The following is a 19333-nucleotide window of genomic DNA, read 5'->3' on the forward strand; positions in this document are numbered from 1 at the left end:
TTATACATACACCTACCCACCTAGAGCTTACTTTTTGCTAGTTACATTTACCTATGAAGAGCTTCCTTTGTGCCAACATATTAATCTTGTTGAAATAGGGAAATTTGACTCAATAATTACATAACCTGAAGTACTTGATTATGTGTTATTATAATACAGTGTAATAAATAGTAGCAATAGTTCCCAAGTTAAAAACCAAAGAGAACATACTCTTCATGAAGTTGTATTCATTATTCCTGAGATGACCTTTTCAAAAAAGTGTTGTTGGGTATGTTGAGTACTTACTTAGAGGAATTATTTTAGGCTTTGTGTAAATTATGCCTGTCTTAAGCTCATGTTAGCTCATTAAAAAATATTAGGTATGTCAACTGCACAAAAGATCTATGATTTCTTATTAAATCGAATTTGGTTACCAATTGCAATTATGACAGATGCAAATTTCTAAATGTTCTGTAATTACAGGGACATGTATTTTAAGTGACTCTTTTAATCGTTTATGACTTTTCTTCCCCCCAAAAGTGCCTTGAGATGTAATTTTATTTTCATTTCTGTCGTGAAACTAAAATAACTGTCTTTTCTATAGAGACAGTGGTGTATCCGTATTATATTTAATTTAAGGCCTGAGAAATAGAAATATAGCTCATATACACAGTATTTTTCAAACTGGTCTTCAATTGCTATTAGTCTCCACCTCATTTCAGCAGTCTTAAAAGCAAATGAGGAATACATTTGTATAACATTCTCTGTGAACAACTCTGCCCCTTTTCTGTTTTTTACTTACTTTCATTAGTCCTTCTTTGAAATGCTTTATTTTGTGTAAGTCTTGTAATATAGATCTGATTCAAAGTATTAAGAATTTTTTTCTGGCCTTTGTTTTTTGGCCTTTTCGTATCCTATTATTCTCATCAGTAATGTCCCAAATCATAAGAATTCCTGAATCTAATATGTCTATAAGCAAATGGAAATGAGGAAGCAAATACTGGGTATGTTCACTTTTAAAGCAAAGTTATATTATCAGTAGTCTAAGAACTACTTGTCTGTGTGTGTGTGTGTGTGTGTATGCATATATACACATATATTTATAACTACATATATATTTTATATGGAGAATAGTGTGAAAGTGCTTTGTAAATTATAAAATGCAGAAATAAGACAATTTTATACCATTTTCTTAATAATTAAGGAAATGATTTCTGAATTGATATGTTTGAAAGAGGGCTTGTAAATGAGATAATATGGTGTTTTCAAGACAAATTATGTGCAGACTGGTTACTTTGTGCCTCAAACCTGATCCTGATTCTGTATTTAAGGAAGCATAGCTCCAAAGAAGGTAGGATTGTGAGCAAACTCATTTAGGGGAAAATGATGTTTTTATTTCAGATATATATAGAATGGGAAGGAATCAGTGAGGTAAGAAGAGGAGATAGATTTGCTTCTAGGACAAATGGGGAATGATCAAAGAATGAGAGACGTGTGAAAATGCGGACTGCCGAGGCAATCTTTATGAGGTTCAAAATCTGATAGTTTTATACAAGGTGTTATTTGGAACTGGATTATTTAGGTTAGACTAACAGATTGTTGTTACCTCCATTATATTTTATCCTTTGTTGTTGCTTGACTACTTATTCTGTTTGGCTCTATGCCTAATGTATATTTTTTAAAAATGAGTGTTACCCTCTAGAAACTTGGGTTTTATTAAGATAACACAGAGGAAAAACCTAGCTTTATATTAAGTCCTTTTTTATTTTTATTTTTATTTTTATTATACTTTAAGTTCTAGGGCACATGTGCACAACGTGCAGGTTTGTTACATATGTATACATGTGCCATGTTGGGGTGCTGCACCCATTAACACGTCACTTACATTAGGTGTATCTCCTAATTCTATCCCTCCCCCCTCCCCACACCCCACAACAGGCCCCAGTGTGTGATGTTCCCCTTCCTGTGTCCAAGTGTTCTCATTGTTCAATTCCCACCTATAAGTGAGAACACACGGTGTTTGGTTTTTTGTCCTTGCGATAGTTTGCTGAGAATGATGGTTTCCAGCTTCATCCATGTCCCTACAAAGGACATGAACTCATCATTTTTTATGGCTGTATAGTATTCCATGGTGTATTTGTGCCACATTTTCTTAATCCAGTCTATCATTGATGGACATTTGGGTTGGTTCCAAGTCTTTGCTATTGTGAATAGTGCCGCAATAAACATATGTGTGCATGTGTCTTTATAGCAGCATGATTTATAATCCTTTGGGTATATACCCAGTAATGGGATGGCTGGGTCAAATGGTATTTCTAGTTCTAGATCCTTGAGGAATCCCACACTGTCTTCCACAATGGTTGAACTAGTTTACAGTCCCACCAACAGTGTAAAAGTGTTCCTATTTCTCCACATTCTCTCCAGCACCTGTTGTTTCCTGACTTTTTAATGATCGCCATTCTAACTGGTGTGAGATGGTATCTCATTGTGGTTTTGATTTGCATTTCTCTGATGGCCAGTGATGATGAGCATTTTTTCATGTGTCTGTTGGCTGCATAAATGTCTTCTTTTGCGAAGTGTCTGTTCATATCCCTCGCCCACTTTTTGATGGGTTGTTTGATTTTTTCCTGTAAATTTGTTGGAGTTCTTTGTAGATTCTGGATATTAGCCCTTTGTCAGATGAGCAGATTGCAAAAATTTTCTCCCATTCTGTAGGTTGCGTTTTCACTCTGATGGTAGTTTCTTTTGCTGTGCAGAAGTTCTTTAGTTTAATTAGATCCCATTTGTCAATTTTGGCTTTTGTTGCCATTGCTTTTGGTGTTTTAGACATGAAGTCCTTGCCCATGCCTATGTCCTGAATGGTATTGCCTAGGTTTTCTTCTAGGGTTTTTATGGTTTTCAGTCCAACATTTAAGTCTTTAATTCATCTTGAATTATTTTTTGTATAAGGTGTAAGGAAGAGATCCAGTTTCAGCCTTCTACATATGGCTAGCCAGTTTTACCAGAACCATTTATTAAATAGGGAATCTTTTCCCCATTTCTTGTTTTTGTCAGGTTTGTCAAAGATCAGATGGTTGTAGATGTGTGGTATTATTTCTGAGGGCTCTGTTCTGTTCCATTGGTCTATATCTCTGTTTTGATACCAGTACCATGCTGTTTTGGTTACTATAGCCTTGTAATATAGTTTGAAGTCGGGTAGCAAATGGAAAACAAAAAAAGCCTGAGGTTGCAGTCCTAGTCTCTGATAAAACAGACTTTCAACCAACAAAGATCAAAAGAGACAAAGAAGGCCATTACTTAATGGTAAAGGGATCAATTGAACAAGAAGAGCTGACTATCCTAAATATATATGCACCCAATACAGGAGCACCCAGATTCATAAAGCAAGTCATTAGAGGCCCACAAAGAGACTTAGACTCCCACACAATAATAATGGGAGACTTTAACACCCCACTGTCAATATTAGACAGATCAACGAGACAGAAGGTTAACAGCGATATCCAGGAATTGAACTCAGCTCTGCACCAAGCGGACCTAATAGACATCTACAGAACTCTCCACCCCAAATGACAGAATATACATTCTTCTCAGCACCACATCGCACTTATTCCAAAATTGACCACATAGTTGGAAGTAAAGCACTCCTCAGCAAATGTGAAAGAACAGAAGTTATAACAAGCTGTCTCTCAGACCACAGTGCAATCAAACTAGAACTCAGGATTAAGAAACTCACTCAAAACTGCTCAACTACATGGAAACTGAACAACTTGCTCCTGAATGACTACTGGGTACATAACGAAATGAAGGCAGAAATAAAGATGTTCTTTGAAACCAATGAGAACAAAGACACAGAATCTCTGGGACACATTTAAAGCATTGTGTAGACGGAAATTTATAGCACTAAATGCCCACAACAGAAAGCAGGAAAGATCTAAAATTGACACCCTAACATCACAATTAAAAGAACTAGAGAAGCAAGAGCAAAAACATTCAAAAGCTAGCAGAAGGCAAGAAATAACTAAGATCAGAGCAGAACTGAAGGAGATAGAGACACAAAACCCTTCAAAAAATCAGTGAATCCATGAGCTGGTTTTTTGAAAAGATCAACAAAATTGATAGACCATTAGCAAGACTAATAAAGAAGAAAAGAGAGAAGAATCAAATAGATGCAATAAAAAATGATAAAGGGGATATCACCACAGATCCCACAGAGATACAAACAACCATCAGAGAATACTATAAACACCTCTATGCAAATGAACTAGAAAATCTAGAAGAAATGGATAATTTCTCGACACGTACACCCTCCCAAGACTAACCAGGAAGAAGTTGAATCTCTGAATAGACCTATAACAGGCTCTGAAATTGTGGCAATAATTAATAGCTTACCAACCAAAAAATGTCCAGGACCAGACGGATTCACAGCTGAATTCTACCAGAGGTACAAGGAGGAGCTGGTACCATTCCTTCTGAAACTATTTCAATCAATAGAAAAAGAGGGAATCCTCCCTAACTCATTTTATGAGGCCAGCATCATCCTGATACCAAAGCCTGGCAGAGACACAACAAAAAAAGAGAATTTTAGACCAATATCTCTGATGAACATCAATGCAAAAATCCTCAATAAAATCCTGGCAACACATCCAATCCAGCAACACATCAAAAAGCTTATCCACCATGATCAAGTGGGCTTCATCCCTGAGATGCAAGGCTAGTTCAACATATGCAAATCAATAAACGTAATCCAGCATATAAACAGAACCAAAGACAAAAACCACATGATTATCTCAATAGATGCAGAAAAGGCCTTTGACAAAATTCAACAGCCCTTCATGCTAAAAACTCTCAATAAATTCGGTATTGATGGGATGTATCTCAAAATCATAAGAGGTATTTATGACAAACCCACAGCCAATATCATACCGAATGGGCAAAAACTGGAAGCATTCCCTTTGAAAATGGGCACAAGACAGGGATGCCCTCTCTCACCAGTCCTATTCAACATAGTGTTGGAAGTTCTGGCCAGGGCAATCAGGCAGGAGAAAGAAATAGAAGGTATTCAATTAGGAAAAGAGGAAGTCAAATTGTCCCTGTTTGCAGATGACATGATTGTATATTTAGAAAACCCCATCATCTCAGCCCAAAATCTCCTTAAGCTGATAAGCAACTTCAGCAAAGTCTCAGGATACAAAATCATGTGCAAAAATCACAAGCATTCTTATACACCAATAACATTCAAACAGAGAGGCAAATCATGAGTGAACTCCCATTCACAATTGCTTCAAAGAGAATAAAATACCTAGGAATCCAACTTACAAGGGATGTGAAGGACCTCTTCAAGGAGAACTACAAACCACTGCTCAACGAAATAAAAGAGGACACAAACAAATGGAAGAACATTCTATGCTCATGGATAGGAAGAATCAATATTGTGAAAATGGCCATACTGCCCAAGGTAATTTATAGATCAGTGCCATCCCCATCAAGCTACCAATGAGTTTCTTCACAGAATTGGAAAAAACTACTTTAAAGTTCATATGGAACCAAAAAGGGCCTGCATTGCCAAGTCAATCCTAAGCCAAAAGAACAAAGCTGGAGGCATCACGCTACCTGACTTCAAAGTATGTTAAGTCTTGAGTTCCTTCCTAACATTTCTCTTTTGCTTAACCTACCTGGTCTTGTGTGTCATTTTTTTTTCTTTGGTTTTTCTTTCTCTTGGAGATAGATTCTCACTCTGTGGCTCAGGCTAGAGTGCAGTGGCATGATCGCAGCTCTTTGCAGCGTTGACCTTCCATGCTGAAATGATCCTCCCACCTCAGCCTCCTGAGTAGCTGGCACCACAGGTTGCACACCACCATTCCCAGCTAATTAAATTGTTTTTTTTTTAGAGATGAGATCTTTCTATGTTGCTCAGGCTGGTCTCGAACTCCTGGGCTCCAGTGATCCTCCCACCTTGGCCTTTAGAGTAGCTGGGACTACTTGAGGGCACACAAGTTTGTTGTATAATATTTAATTTTGTCATAAAGTATAGTTGTCAAAGATAATGATATATACATATTAAATATATGACTAAAAGTATAGGGACCTGTGTAGACTCATCTGCTTCTATGACAGTAAAATAAAAAAAATAGACTTCATAGTTTGAGGTTCACAGGAAAATTGAGCAGAAGGTACAGAGAATTCCCATTTACCTCCTGCCCCAATGCATACACAGCTTCTCTCATTATCAATATCTCCCACCAGAGTGTATATTCATTACAGTTCATGAGCTCACACTGACAAATCATTATCAACCAAAGTGATAGTTTACATTAGGGTTCACTGTCAGTGTTGGACATTCCTGTGGGTTTGGACAAATGTATCATTACATGTATCCACCATTATAGTATCAACAGAATAGTTTTTTTAACCTAAAAATCTCCTATGCTCTGCCTATTCATTCTTTCCTCCCCCTACCCCTGCCAACCACTGATCTTTTTACTGTCTCCACAATTTTGCCTTTTCCCAAATATCATATGGTTGTAATCATACAGTATGTAGCTTTTTATGATTGGCCTTTTTGACTTGACAAGATATGTTTAAGTTTCCTCCATGTCTTTTTATGGCTTGATAGCTAATTCCTTTTCAGCACTGAATAATATTCCATTGTATGGATGTACCACAGTTTGTTTATCCATTCACCTACTGAAGGACATCTTGGTTGCTTCTGTAAAATTTGTTTAAATTTTAGTAAGTCACCTGAGGGAAAAAGGCAACTTTGAAAAGAACTGATCCCTTAAAATGGCTTCCAAACATTGGGATAGAAGAGCAATTTTTATAACACATGAAAAGCAAGATATAAGAAATTGAATTCATGTTCATGTGTAAAGAACACAATAGAACAGTAATTTTCAAAGTAGATTCCAAAGTATGATGTTCCTCCCACCAGCTCCCTTCCGAGTAGCTGCATGTTTCTCTGTTTTATATAACTTTTAAAAAATCTGAGGAGGCTGAGGCAGGAGAATCACTTGAACCCAGGAGGTGGAGGTTGTGAGCCAAGATCGCACCATTGCACTCCAGCCTGGGCAACAAGAATGAAAATCCGTCTCAAAAAAAAATCTGAATGATGGGAGGTCTTGGGTTGAAAGCAACAGAAACAATCTGGCTTACTTGAGCAGAAAAGTCAGTTATTGGAAAGTATGCAGAGACAGAGACTGCTGTCTCCCAGCATTCATTATAGAATTGTCATTGTAATAGAATTCTCATTTAGCTCAGCACATGGCCTTCCATCTACATACCAAATTTCTCATGCTGCCTTGCAGCTAGTTTGGCTATGTTACTGTATTAGTCTGTTTTATGCTGTTGATAAAGACATACCCAAGACTGGGCAATTTACAAAAGAAAGAGATTTAATGGACTTACAATTCCACATGTCTGGGGGGGCCTCACAATCATGGCACAAGGTGGAAGGCATGTCTCACATGGCAGCAGACAAGATAAGAGAGCTTGTACAGGGAAGCTCCCCCTTTTTAAAACCATCAGATCTTGTGAGTCTTATTTGCTATCATGAGAATAGCATGGGAAAGACCTGCCCCCATGATTCAGTTACCTCCTACTGGGTCCCGCCCACAACACATGGGAATTCAAGATGAGATTTGGGTGGGGACACAGCCAAACCATATCATTCTGCCACTGGCCCCTCCCAAATCTCATGTCCTCACATTTCAAAACCAATGATGCCTTCCCAACAGTCCCCCGAAGTCATAACTCATTTCAGCATTAACTCTAAAGTCCTAAGTCTCATCTGAGACAAGGCAAGTCCCTTCTGCCTGTGAGCCTGTAAAATCAAAAGCAAGTTAGTTACTTCCTAGATAACAATCAGGGTACAGCTACTGGGTAAATACAGCCATTCCAAATGGGAGAAATTGGCAAAGCGAAGGGGCTACAGGCCTCATGCAAGTCTGAAATCCAGCAGTGCAGTCAAACCTTAAAGCTCCAAAATGATCTCCTTTGACTTCAGGTCTCACATCTGGGTCACGCTGATGCAAGAGGTGGGCTCCCATGGTCTTGGGCAGCTCTGCTCCTGTGGCTTTGCAGGGTTTAGTCCCACCTCCCACTTGCTTTCAGGGGCTGGCATTGAGTGTCTGTGGCTTTTCCAGGCACATGGTGCAAGCTGTTGGTGGATCTACCATTACTGGGGTCTTGAGGACAGTGGCCCTCTTCTCACAGCTCCACTAGGTGGTGCCCCAGTAGGGACTCTGTGTGGGGGTCCAACCCTACGTTTCCCTTCTGCACTGCCCTAGCAGAGGTTCTCCATGAGGGCTCTGCCCCTGCAGCAGACTTCTGCCTGGGCATCCAGGCATTTTCATACATCCTCTGAAATCTAGGTGAAGGTTCCCAAACCTCAATTTTTGACTTGCATGTACCTGAAGGCTCAACACCACATGGAAGCTGCCAAGGCCTGGGGCTTCCACCCTCTGAAGCAACATCCAGAACTGTACCTTGGCCCTTTTTAGCCATGGCTGGAGTGGCTGGAATACAGGGTACCAAGTCCCTAGGCTGTACAGAGCAGGGGGGCCCTGGGCCTGAGCCATGAAGCCATCTTTTCCTCATAGGCCTCTGGGCCTGTGATGGGAGGGGCTGCTGTGAAGACCACTGACATGCCCTGGAGACATTTTCCCCGTTGTCTTGGTGATTAACATTCAGCTCTTCATTACTTATGCAAATTTATGCAGCCAGCTTTCTCCTTATAAAATGGGATTTTCTTTTCTATGGCATTGTCAGGCTGCACATTTTCCAAACTTTTATGCTGTGTGTCCCTTTTAAAACTGAATGCCTTTAACAGAATCCAAGTCATATCTTGAATGCTTTGCTGCTTAGAAATTTCTTCCACCAGATACCCTAAATCATCTTTCTCAAGTTCAAAGCTCCACAAATCTCTAGGGCAGGGGCAAAATGCCACGAATCTCTTTGCTAAAACAAAACAAGAGTCACCTTTGTTCCATTTCCCAACAAGTTCCTCCTCATCTCCATCTGAGACCACCTCAGCCTGGATTTCATTGTCCATATGATTATCAGCATTTTTGTCAAAGTCATTCGACAAGTCTCTAGGGAGTCCACACTTTCCCACATTTTTCTATCTTCTTCTGAGCCTTTCAAAGCCTTTCAACCTCTGCCTGTTATGCAGTTCCAAAGTCACTTCTACATTTTCGGGTATCTTTTCAGCCGCGCTCCACTCTACTGGTACCAATTTACTGTATTAGTCTGTTTTCACACTGCAGATAAAGACATACCTGAGACCAGGCAATTTACAAAACAAAGAGATTTAATGGACTTACAGTTCCACATGGTTGCGGAGGCCTCACAATCATGGTGGAAGGTGGAAGGCATGTCTCACATGGCGGCAGACAACAGAAAAAAGATTGTGCAGGGAAACTCCCCTTTTTACAACCATCAGATCTTGTGAGACTTACTTGCTATCAAGAGAAGAGCACAGGAAAGACCAACCCCCATGTTTCAGTTACCTCCTACTGGGTCCCTTCCATAACGTGGGAATTCAAGATGAGATTTGGGTGAGGACACAACCAAACCATATCAGTTACTAAGTTTAGATTGGTAGAATGTGAGTAGAAAATCTGTATGCAAATATTAGATCATTCAGATATTTTCATATGGCTGATAAATGGCAACAACTATAATAAGTAGCACTGGCCCATTCATCTCTAGAATGTTCATTAGAGAGAAATAAGCTTTTCCCTTATTTTAGCAACTTATTTTGCTTCACTCAACCTGTTCTCTGAATAATACAAAAGGATATTGAGTAGCTCACAAGAGAAATGAGAAGACTGGATAAACTATTGTTGGAAAGAGGCCAGATACAAATAAAGGGTAGCCTACAGCAAAGATGAAGCCAATGGAAAGTTTGAGTAGGATATTCCTGTCATTGCCACAGGATCCTGGGTTACTACCACTGGCACCCTTTCAGTAGGTACTGCATGCTACAGGAATGGAGAGAAAGAATTGTAAATTGTCTTTACATCTTTGCATCACTTATTAAGACTGAGTCCTGCTTAATAGTATCTGCTTGGCTAAACCTAGGTCTTGTCCATACCGTGGCTGCCTAGAGATATGAAATAGGGAATTTAACTTTTCTGTTATATGTAGTGAAAGAGGTTCTCTTTCTGAACAAAATCCACACAATAAAGGATTCTCCCAAACACAGGAAAGGGGATTCAAATGATTGAGATTCCCAAACAAATAAAAAATTCAAATAATATATTTTTAACTATAGATTGTTACCATAATTAACAAGGAATGGGCTAATTTGTTCTCTCATGTCTACTCAGAGAAACTTTGTAATGTGGACTAGATGTAGGGGTAGACAGGTTAAGAGACAAACCAGCAAGCTTCAGCATACAATTTTTTCTTAATGTATTACAACAGATTTTTTTTCCTATTCTACAGAGAACAGTGAAAAACAGGTCACCATCATTTATATGTAAGAGAGTTGCTTAACTGTTATCAAATTGTTCCTGTTCCTTTTCTATTCCAGAATGTCCTGCTCAATCCTATTCCTCGATTCTTGTAAATGTCTTCAGGACATTTTAATGTTTTTAGTATTCCTTTTTAATTCAATTCAGCTACAGTTCTCATATAAGGATTGAAGTTGGCTGTTTTAAACTCTTAAATTATTGATTGAAATACAGTATCTGGAAATGTAAATCATGTAATTTAATAGTTTCGTTGCGTAGTGCCTCTGATCTTTATTTAAAGTCACACTTTATTGTAACTTACTCCAGTTTCTCAGATGCTCTTTGTCCTTCACTATCTCAAGACCTTTCTTAATTCCAAAGTTCTTCCTAGAAAACCCTTACCCCATTCATATTCTAAGTCCAGGTCAGATCCCCCTGTAATATGCTGTCATAGGACCCTATCTTTTAAATTTATATCATTTATCCCTGTTTATAATTATGTGCTTGTATGATTCTTTGATTATCTTTCCCAGTGGAATATAAACTCCAAGAAGTTAAGAATGATTATGTTTTGATCATCTTTGGGTTTCCAGAACCTAATATAGTGCATGGCATGTACTAGCCACTTGCATTTGTTGTTGTTATTGAATGAATGAATTAGAAATGTATTAGTTTACTAGTATAGTGATATGTAGACATTCAACTAGAGATGTTTTATAAGATTATTACTCTAATAAACTATGTTATTTACTTCCTGTATAATTACTTCTGAACATTGAGAGAAGCAATTGAATTTGAACATTTTTTAAAATGTTATTTTATCAAGCATTGGTTCTTGGAATCTTGGTCTTATTTTGTTTCAATCCTTTGGTTTTAGATTTTAACATTTGCCATTGGGTGGCAGTATTGACTACCAGAAAACTCACTTAAACTCTGGCATTCAAGTTGTAGAAACTTGGTAGTTTTGTTTGACTTAGAAAAATGTAAAAACTTTCAACTCAAACTCATGAATATTTTATCTGAAGTATTTTATCTGGGTTAGTCATATAACATATAAGGACATATTTAGTTATTTTAGGATAGTATACACATGAGATTATAGGTTGCCTTGAAGAAATTCATAAAGTAGCTTACATTTTCCTTTAGAAATATAATAATAATGAACACGGTCAATCTATTTCTTCTCTTCTAACTTTGAGGAGGGAGAAGTGACAGGTAATGCGTTTAATTCCGTTAAATTCTTCCCACTTAGCAAAAACAGCAGATCTGACTTTTTTGTGAGAGCTAATAAAATTAAATTTTTACTCTTAACCTACTAAGAAAGTTGACTGTTTGAAAATAAAAGCAGCATTAAAATGTATATATGACAGCCCTTTTTCATGAATTCATTTATTTATCTTTTTCATTTATTAATGTAACAGTTTCTTTTTTTGAGCTTCTATTAAGTGCTAGAGACTGCTCTAGGTCCTTGGGATACATCATGGAACAAAGAAGACAAAGATCCTTGTGGAACTTACATTCAAGCTAGGAGAGACAGACCCTAAATAATAAATATACATTATATAGTATGTTAGAAGGTGATAAGTACAATGGAAAATTAAAGTAGAACAGAGAAAGAGGAATAGAAAGATCTGGGGGTTACATTTAAAATATGATGATATGCTTAGGTTTTATGGAGAAGATGACATGTGAGAAAAGACTTTAAGCAAGCGAGAGAGTTCAACCATATAGATATCTAGGGGAAGAACATTCTAGGCAGAGACTTGTCAGTTCAAAGACCCTAAGGCAAGAGCAAGCCAGGTGTGCATAAGGACCAGTAAAAAGGCCATTGTGGCTGGAATTGAATTACTGATGGGGAGATTAGTCAGATATGAACTCAGAAGTTACACAACAAGGGAGATGGTTAGGGATGTGGAATTAAGGGGTTGCTGGAGGGGATGGAGATTCGTGAAGGATGGAGCTATATCAGCTAAATATTCTTAGCTTTGTAGACCATTGTGAGGATTTTGACTCTTACCCTAAGTGAAATGAGGGAGCCATTGAAGGATTTTGAGCAGCATATTAATATTATATGGCTTAGTTTTATAAAGCTCCTATTGGTTTCCACCTGAGAATAGACTGTAGTAGCAGTATACCAGTTCAGAGGCTACTGCTATAATCTAGGTGAGAGATGATTATGATGGTAGCTTGGACAGGTTGGTAGCTATGGAGGTGGTGACAATGGCTTGAATACTGAATGTGATTTTAATGCAGGATTAATAGGATTTGCTGATGGTCTAGATGTGGGGGGTGAGGGAAAGAAGAGTCAAAGATGACTAAGGTTTTTGGTTTGAGCAAATGGAAAGACAAGAGTTGTCATCAACTAATATGAGGAAGATTTTAGGAAGAATATTTGGTTATGGTATGCCAAGTTAGAGATATCTTTGAGATATTCAAAAGGAGATAGTGAGGAGGCAGTTGGATATATGGGTCTGGAAATTGATGGAGAGAGATCTGTACTGTAGATATAAATTTGGAGGTGTTGGCTTAAATATTAAATTGGAAACCATTGATGAAATTGGATGAGATTACCAGGAAAGTTAGCATAGAGAGAGAGAATCGAACCAAAGACTGAACTGTGGGTCACAACAAAATTCAGAGTATCCTGTGCTAGGCATATAAATTCCTTTCTTAGATAAGCTTGCCTTATGTTGAACTATTTATAACCACTTATTTTGTTGCCTCTGACTTTATAAGATTTTGTTGCCTCTGACTGCGTAGGACAATGTAAAATGAACAAATCCTGCTCTCGATATAGCTAATTCTACGTTTGTCATTTTCAGCTGATCAGAACCAAGGTCTTAAATCTTTCTTGGGATTTCTTTTTTTATAGTGTGTATTGCCCTGTCCATACTCTTAACATGGTTTATCAATTTTCTTCAAAGCATAATGTCTTAGCTCAGGCTGCTATAACAAAATACCACAGATTAGGTCACTTAAACAATAGGCATTTATTTCTCACAGTTCTGGAGACTGGAAGTCCAATACCAGGGTGCTATCATGGTGAGGGCCACCTTCCTGGCCCTCTCACTCTGCCACATAAAGAAAAAACAAGATGACTGCCTTTTTGTTCTATCCTTATATGACAGAGAGAAGGGGAGGAGGAGAGAGCGAGAGCAAGAGAGAGCCAGAGAGAGAGAGAGGGAGAGAGAACGCACGTGAGAGTGCGAACTTGTGAGAGCTGGAGAGAGTGAGCAAGCTCTCTGGTCTCTCCTTGTAAGGCACTGATCTCACCATGAGGACCCTACCCTGATAACCTTATCTAAATCTAATTACCTGTCCAGAGCCCTACCTACTAATACTATCACGTTGGGAGTTAGGGTTTCAACATATAAATTTTGAAGGGACACAGGCATTCAGTCAATAATATGAGAATTTTTTTTCTTTTTCTTTTTTTTTTTTTTGAGACAGAGTCTTCCACTGCCGCCTGGGCTGGAGTGCAGTGGGCTATCTTGGCTCACTGCAACCTCCGCCTCCCAGTTTCAAGTGATTCTCCTGCCTCAGCCTCCCAAGTAGCTGGATTACAGGTGCCCACCACCACGCCCAGCTAAGTTTTTGTATTTTTTTTTTTTGAGACGGAGTCTCATGCTGTCGCCCAGGCTGGAGTGCAGTGGCGCGATCTCGGCACACTGCAAGCTCCGCCTCCTGGGTTTACGCTATTCTCCTGCCTCAGCCTCCGGAGTAGCTGGGACTGCAGGCGCCTGCCACCATGCCCGTCTAATTTTTTGTATTTTTTAGTAGAGACGGGGTTTCATGGGGTCTCACCGTGTTAGCCAGGATGGTCTCGACCTCCTGACCTCGTGATCCGCCTGCCTCAGCCTCCCAAAGTGCTGGGATTACAGGCTTGAGCCACTGCGCCCGGCCAATTTTTTGTATTTTTACTAGAGACGGCGTTTCACTACGTTGGCCAGGCTGGTCTCAAAACTCCTGACCTCGTGGTCTGCCCGCCTTAGCCGCCCAAAGTGCTGGGATTACAGGCGTGAGCCACCGTGCCTGGGCCATGAAAATTCTTAGCATGAATATTTCTTAATGTTATTTCAATTTATGGAGGAACTATTCTCTATTCACAATTAAACTTATCTTGGGAAAGTCAATTAACTATCTGGTTATAAATTTCATTATTTATACAAAGAGATTATTTGCCCTTGTCTGAGTCTTGGGATGATAACTTGATCAAAGTGAATTGAAATAGTGTCTTGCTGTTTATGCTTGACTGGCTGATAATACAGTAGCAGTTTCCTTTTTAGTAAGTAGACATTTTGTAATAGTTTGATTTAGTAAAATCTTCTGTTTGCAATGAGGTTCAGTACATTTTATTAATAAAAAAATTGAATTTGTGATTAATATTTATATATTAGGCAACTATTTACATATTCTGTGAGCATTATACATGCACCAGTCTAATAAAATGGGCAGTTTAACTTTTGTACCTAGAAGAAATTTTGACATACATGCTTTCATTATTTTATAATTTATTATTTTAGATGTTTTTGGAATATGATTTTGACAGTTACGATTATTCAAAAATCTGGTCTTTAAAATTTTTGAAGTTAGTCTTTTCTAAGCATACATATTTTGATAATACCAGGAGTTTTCAAAATGTGTGTTGCAAGGGTTATATAAGGAGATGGGTTGGGGTAGGATGGAAGATAAGTGACTCTTCCTTTTCTGCCTCAACCATAGTGTCATCACTTTGCAATATTTTACATATTGAGATTCCTTGTAAAACTTTGTTTTAAGCCTTCTGCAGCCCAAAAAGAGTAAATTGGAAACCATTGATCTTTAAACAAGAGGGCAATTTGTTTCCATGCCACAATAGCATCATTGACCGAAACTGTAAGAGCCAAGTATTCTTGGAACAGATCTAGTATAATGATTACCACTCACACAATTCATTGTCTTATAAAATTAACAGATTGTCAGAATAGTTGTGGATATTTAAAATAGACAAAAGTTAATACCTGGCCTTTGGAGATTGATTTTATGGGTCTAGAACATGTGTAGAATACTTTGGATACTGTAACAAAATCAAATTTTTAAAATGATGTTAGAAGAGAGAACACTTGCATTGAAATCTTGTTTTGACTTTTATTGGAGAACTTCAGATTCAGTACATACTAAATCATAAGACTATATCTGGAATGATTACAACAAGCTACGTTTACCCCTCTTGCTCTTAAAATCTTTATTCCCAGCATATCTTCCACTTCTTATTAACAATCCAGTTTCTTCTGGGAAATTGCCTTTTGCTAACGTAGCATAGTCTTGCTGGGATGAAAAAATCCAGGTACCTGTCTATTCTAAGCTTGATTTTTCTCTTTGAAAAACTCTCTGAATTTCTACATATTTTTTCAATACAGTCCCATTTTCCCTAAAGCTAGCCAAATTAATTTCTGTGACTCACATGTAAGAAAACAAACTGAAGTACCACCTTAGAGATACTGTTAGGGTGTGTTTTTTTTTTTTCTGGTTATTAGACTTCTTTAAAATACCCAAAATTATATCAGCAACCTGCATTTGATAGAATTCAGAGTTAGCAATATTTATTTAATGTGTACAGTTGAAAACTGCAAAAAGAAAATAAATATAGTTGGCTCTTTAAACATGTACCACTTCAACATTAAAATGAATGCTTTTTTCATAGTAGTATAGATGAAATATAAATTAAGGGTATGAGCCAAAATTACATCAAAAAGTCTAAAATCCTGGAGTAAGATTATTTTTTGCTTACTTTCCCTTTTACTTATTTTTTATTGATACATAATATTTAAATATTTATGGGGTATATGTGAGTATTTGTTTTCCAGTTTGTTAGTGTATAGTTATTTATAATAATCTTTGATAATCTTTTGTATTTCTGTGGTATCAGTTGTAACGTGTCCTTTTACATTTCTGATTTTGTTGATTTGGGTTTTCTCATTTTTTGTTGTTGTTGCTTAATCTAGCAAGTGGTTTATTGGTAGACCACATCTTTTCATGTTGATCCTTTGTATTTTTTTTTCCCCGCCTCTATTTCATTTAGTTCTGCTTTTATCTTCATTATTTATCTTCTTCTAGTAATTTTGAGTTTGGTTTCTTCTTACTTTTCTAATTCTTTGAGGTGCATCATTAGTTCATTTTAAACCTTTCTGCTTTTTTGATGTAGATACTTATTGCTGTAAACTTCCTTCTTAGCATTGCTTTTGCTGTATCCAATAGCTTTTAGTATGTTATGTTTTGATTTTCATTTGTTTCAAAAAGTTTTTTTATTTTCTCTTTAATTTATTCTTTAATCCTTTGATCATTTAGGAACATGTTATTAAATTTGCATGTATTTGTACAGTTTCCAAAGTTCCTCTTTTCATTGATTTCTAGTTTTATTTCATTGTGGTTTCACAAGGCATGATTTTGATTTTTAAAATTTTTTTGAAGTTTTTTTATTATTATACTTTAAGTTCTAGGACACGTGTACTACTTGCAGGTTTGTTATATATGTATACATGTGCCACGTGGGTGTGCTGCACCCATTAACTCATCATTTACATTAGGTATATCTCCTAATGCTATCCCTCCCTGCTCCCCCCACCCCATGACAGGCCTTGGTGTGATGTTTCCCTTCCTGTGTCCAAGTGTTCTCATTGTTCAATTCCCACCTATGAGTGAGAACACGCGGTGTTTGGTTTTCTGTCCTTGCGATAGTTTGCTGAGAATGATGGTTTCCAGCTTCATCCATGTCCCTACAAAGGACATGAACTCATCCTTTTTTATTGCTGCATAGTATGCTATGGTGTATATGTGCCACATTTTCTTAATCCAGTCTATCATTGATGGACATTTGGGTTGGTTCCAAGTCTTTGCTATTGTGAATAGTGCCGCAATAAACATACGTGTGCATGTGTCTTTATAGCAGCATGATTTATAATCCTTTGGGTATATACCCAGTAATGGGATGGCTGGGTCAAATGGTATTTCTAGTTCTAGATCCTTGAGGAATCGCCACACTGTCTTCCACAATGGTTGAACTAATTTACAATCCCACCAGCAGTGTAAAAGCATTCCTATTTCTCCACATTCTCTCCAGCACCTGTTGTTTCCTGACTTTTTAATGATCGCCATTCTAACTGGTGTGAGATGGTATCTCATTGTGGTTTTGATTTGCATTTCTCTGATGGCCAGTGATGATGAGCATTTTTTTCATGTGTCTGTTGACTGCCTAAATGTCTTCTTTTGAGAAGTGTCTGTTCATATCCTTTGCCCACTTTTTGATGGGGTTGTTTTTTTCTTGTAAATTTGTTGGAGTTCTTTGTAGATTCTGGATATTAGCCCTTTGCCAGATGAGTACGTTGCAAAAACTTTCTCCCATTCTGTAGGTTGCGTGTTCACTTTGATGGTAGTTTCTTTTGCTGTGCAGAAGCTGTTTAGTTTAATTAGATCCCATTTGTCAATTTTGGCTTTTGTTGCCATTGCTTTTGGTGTTTTAGACATGAAGTCCTTGCCCATGCCTGTGTCCTGAATGGTATTGCCTAGGTTTTCTTCTAGGGTTTTTATAGTTTTAGGTCCAACATTTAAGTCTTTAATTCATCTTGAATTAATTTTTGTATAAGGTGTAAGGAAGGGATCCAGTTTCAGCCTTCTACATATGGCTAGCCAGTTTTCCCAGAACCATTTATTAAATAGGGAATCCTTTCCCCATTTCTTGTTTTTGTCAGGTTTGTCAAAGATCAGATGGCTGTAGATGTGTGATATTATTTCTGAGGGCTCTGCTCTGTTCCATTGATCTATATCTCTGTTTTGGTACCTGTACCATGCTGTTTTGGTTACTGTAGCCTTGTAGTATAGTTTGAAGTCAGGTAGCATGATGCCTCCAGCTTTGTTCTTTTGGCTTAGGATTGTCTTGGCAATGTGGGCTCTTTTTTGGTTCCATATGAACTTTAAAGTAGTTTTTTTCCAATTCTGTGAAGAAAGTCATTGGTAGCTTGATGGGGATGGCATTGAATCTATAAATTACCTTGGGCAGTATGGCCATTTTCACGATGTTGATTCTCCCTGTCCATGAGCATGGAATGTTCTTCCATTTGTTTGTGTCCTCTTTTATTTCATTGAGCAGTGGTTTGTAGTTCTCGTTGAAGAGGTCCTTCACATCCCTTGTAAGTTGGATTCCTAGGTATTTTATTCCCTTTGAAGCAGTTGTGAATGGGAGTTCACTCATGATTTGCCTCTCTGTTTGAATGTTATTGGTGTATAAGAATGCTTGTGATTTTTGCACATGATTTTGTATCCTGAGACTTTGCTGAAGTTGCTTATCAGCTTAAGGAGATTTTGGGCTGAGATGATGGGGTTTTCTAAATATACAATCATGTCATCTGCAAACAGGGACAATTTGACTTCCTCTTTTCCTAATTGAATACCTTCTATTTCTTTCTCCTGCCTGATTGCCCTGGCCAGAACTTCCAACACTATGTTGAATAGGAGCGGTGAGAGAGGGCATCCCTGTCTTGTGCCCGTTTTCAAAGGGAATGCTTCCAGTTTTTGCCCATTCGGTATGATATTGGCTGTGGGTTTGTCATAAATACCTCTTATGATTTTGAGATACATCCCATCAATACCTAATTTATTGAGAGTTTTTTAGCATGAAGTGCTGTTGAATTTTGTCAAAGGCCTTTTCTGCATCTATTGAGATAATCATGTGGTTTTTGTCTTTGGTTCTGTTTATATGCTGGATTACGTTTATTGATTTACATATGTTGAACTAGCCTTGCATCTCAGGGATGAAGCCCACTTGATCATGGTGGATAAGCTTTTTGATGTGTTGCTGGATTGGATGTGTTGCCAGGATTTTATTGAGGATTTTTGCATTGATGTTCATCAGAGATATTGGTCTAAAA

The 19333-nt window shown here is 37.8% G+C and overlaps 1 protein-coding gene across 11 annotated transcripts in view; it reads left to right on the plus strand.

Moving 5' to 3' along the window:
- The window catches only part of ATRNL1 (attractin like 1), an 853639-nt gene that overhangs the window by 37212 nt on the left and 797094 nt on the right, over positions 1 to 19333 (plus strand). The window lies entirely within an intron of this gene.

The sequence above is a fragment of the Pan troglodytes genome, chromosome 8 (assembly GCF_028858775.2).
Source record: "Pan troglodytes isolate AG18354 chromosome 8, NHGRI_mPanTro3-v2.0_pri, whole genome shotgun sequence".
NCBI classification, from domain to species: domain Eukaryota; kingdom Metazoa; phylum Chordata; class Mammalia; order Primates; family Hominidae; genus Pan; species Pan troglodytes.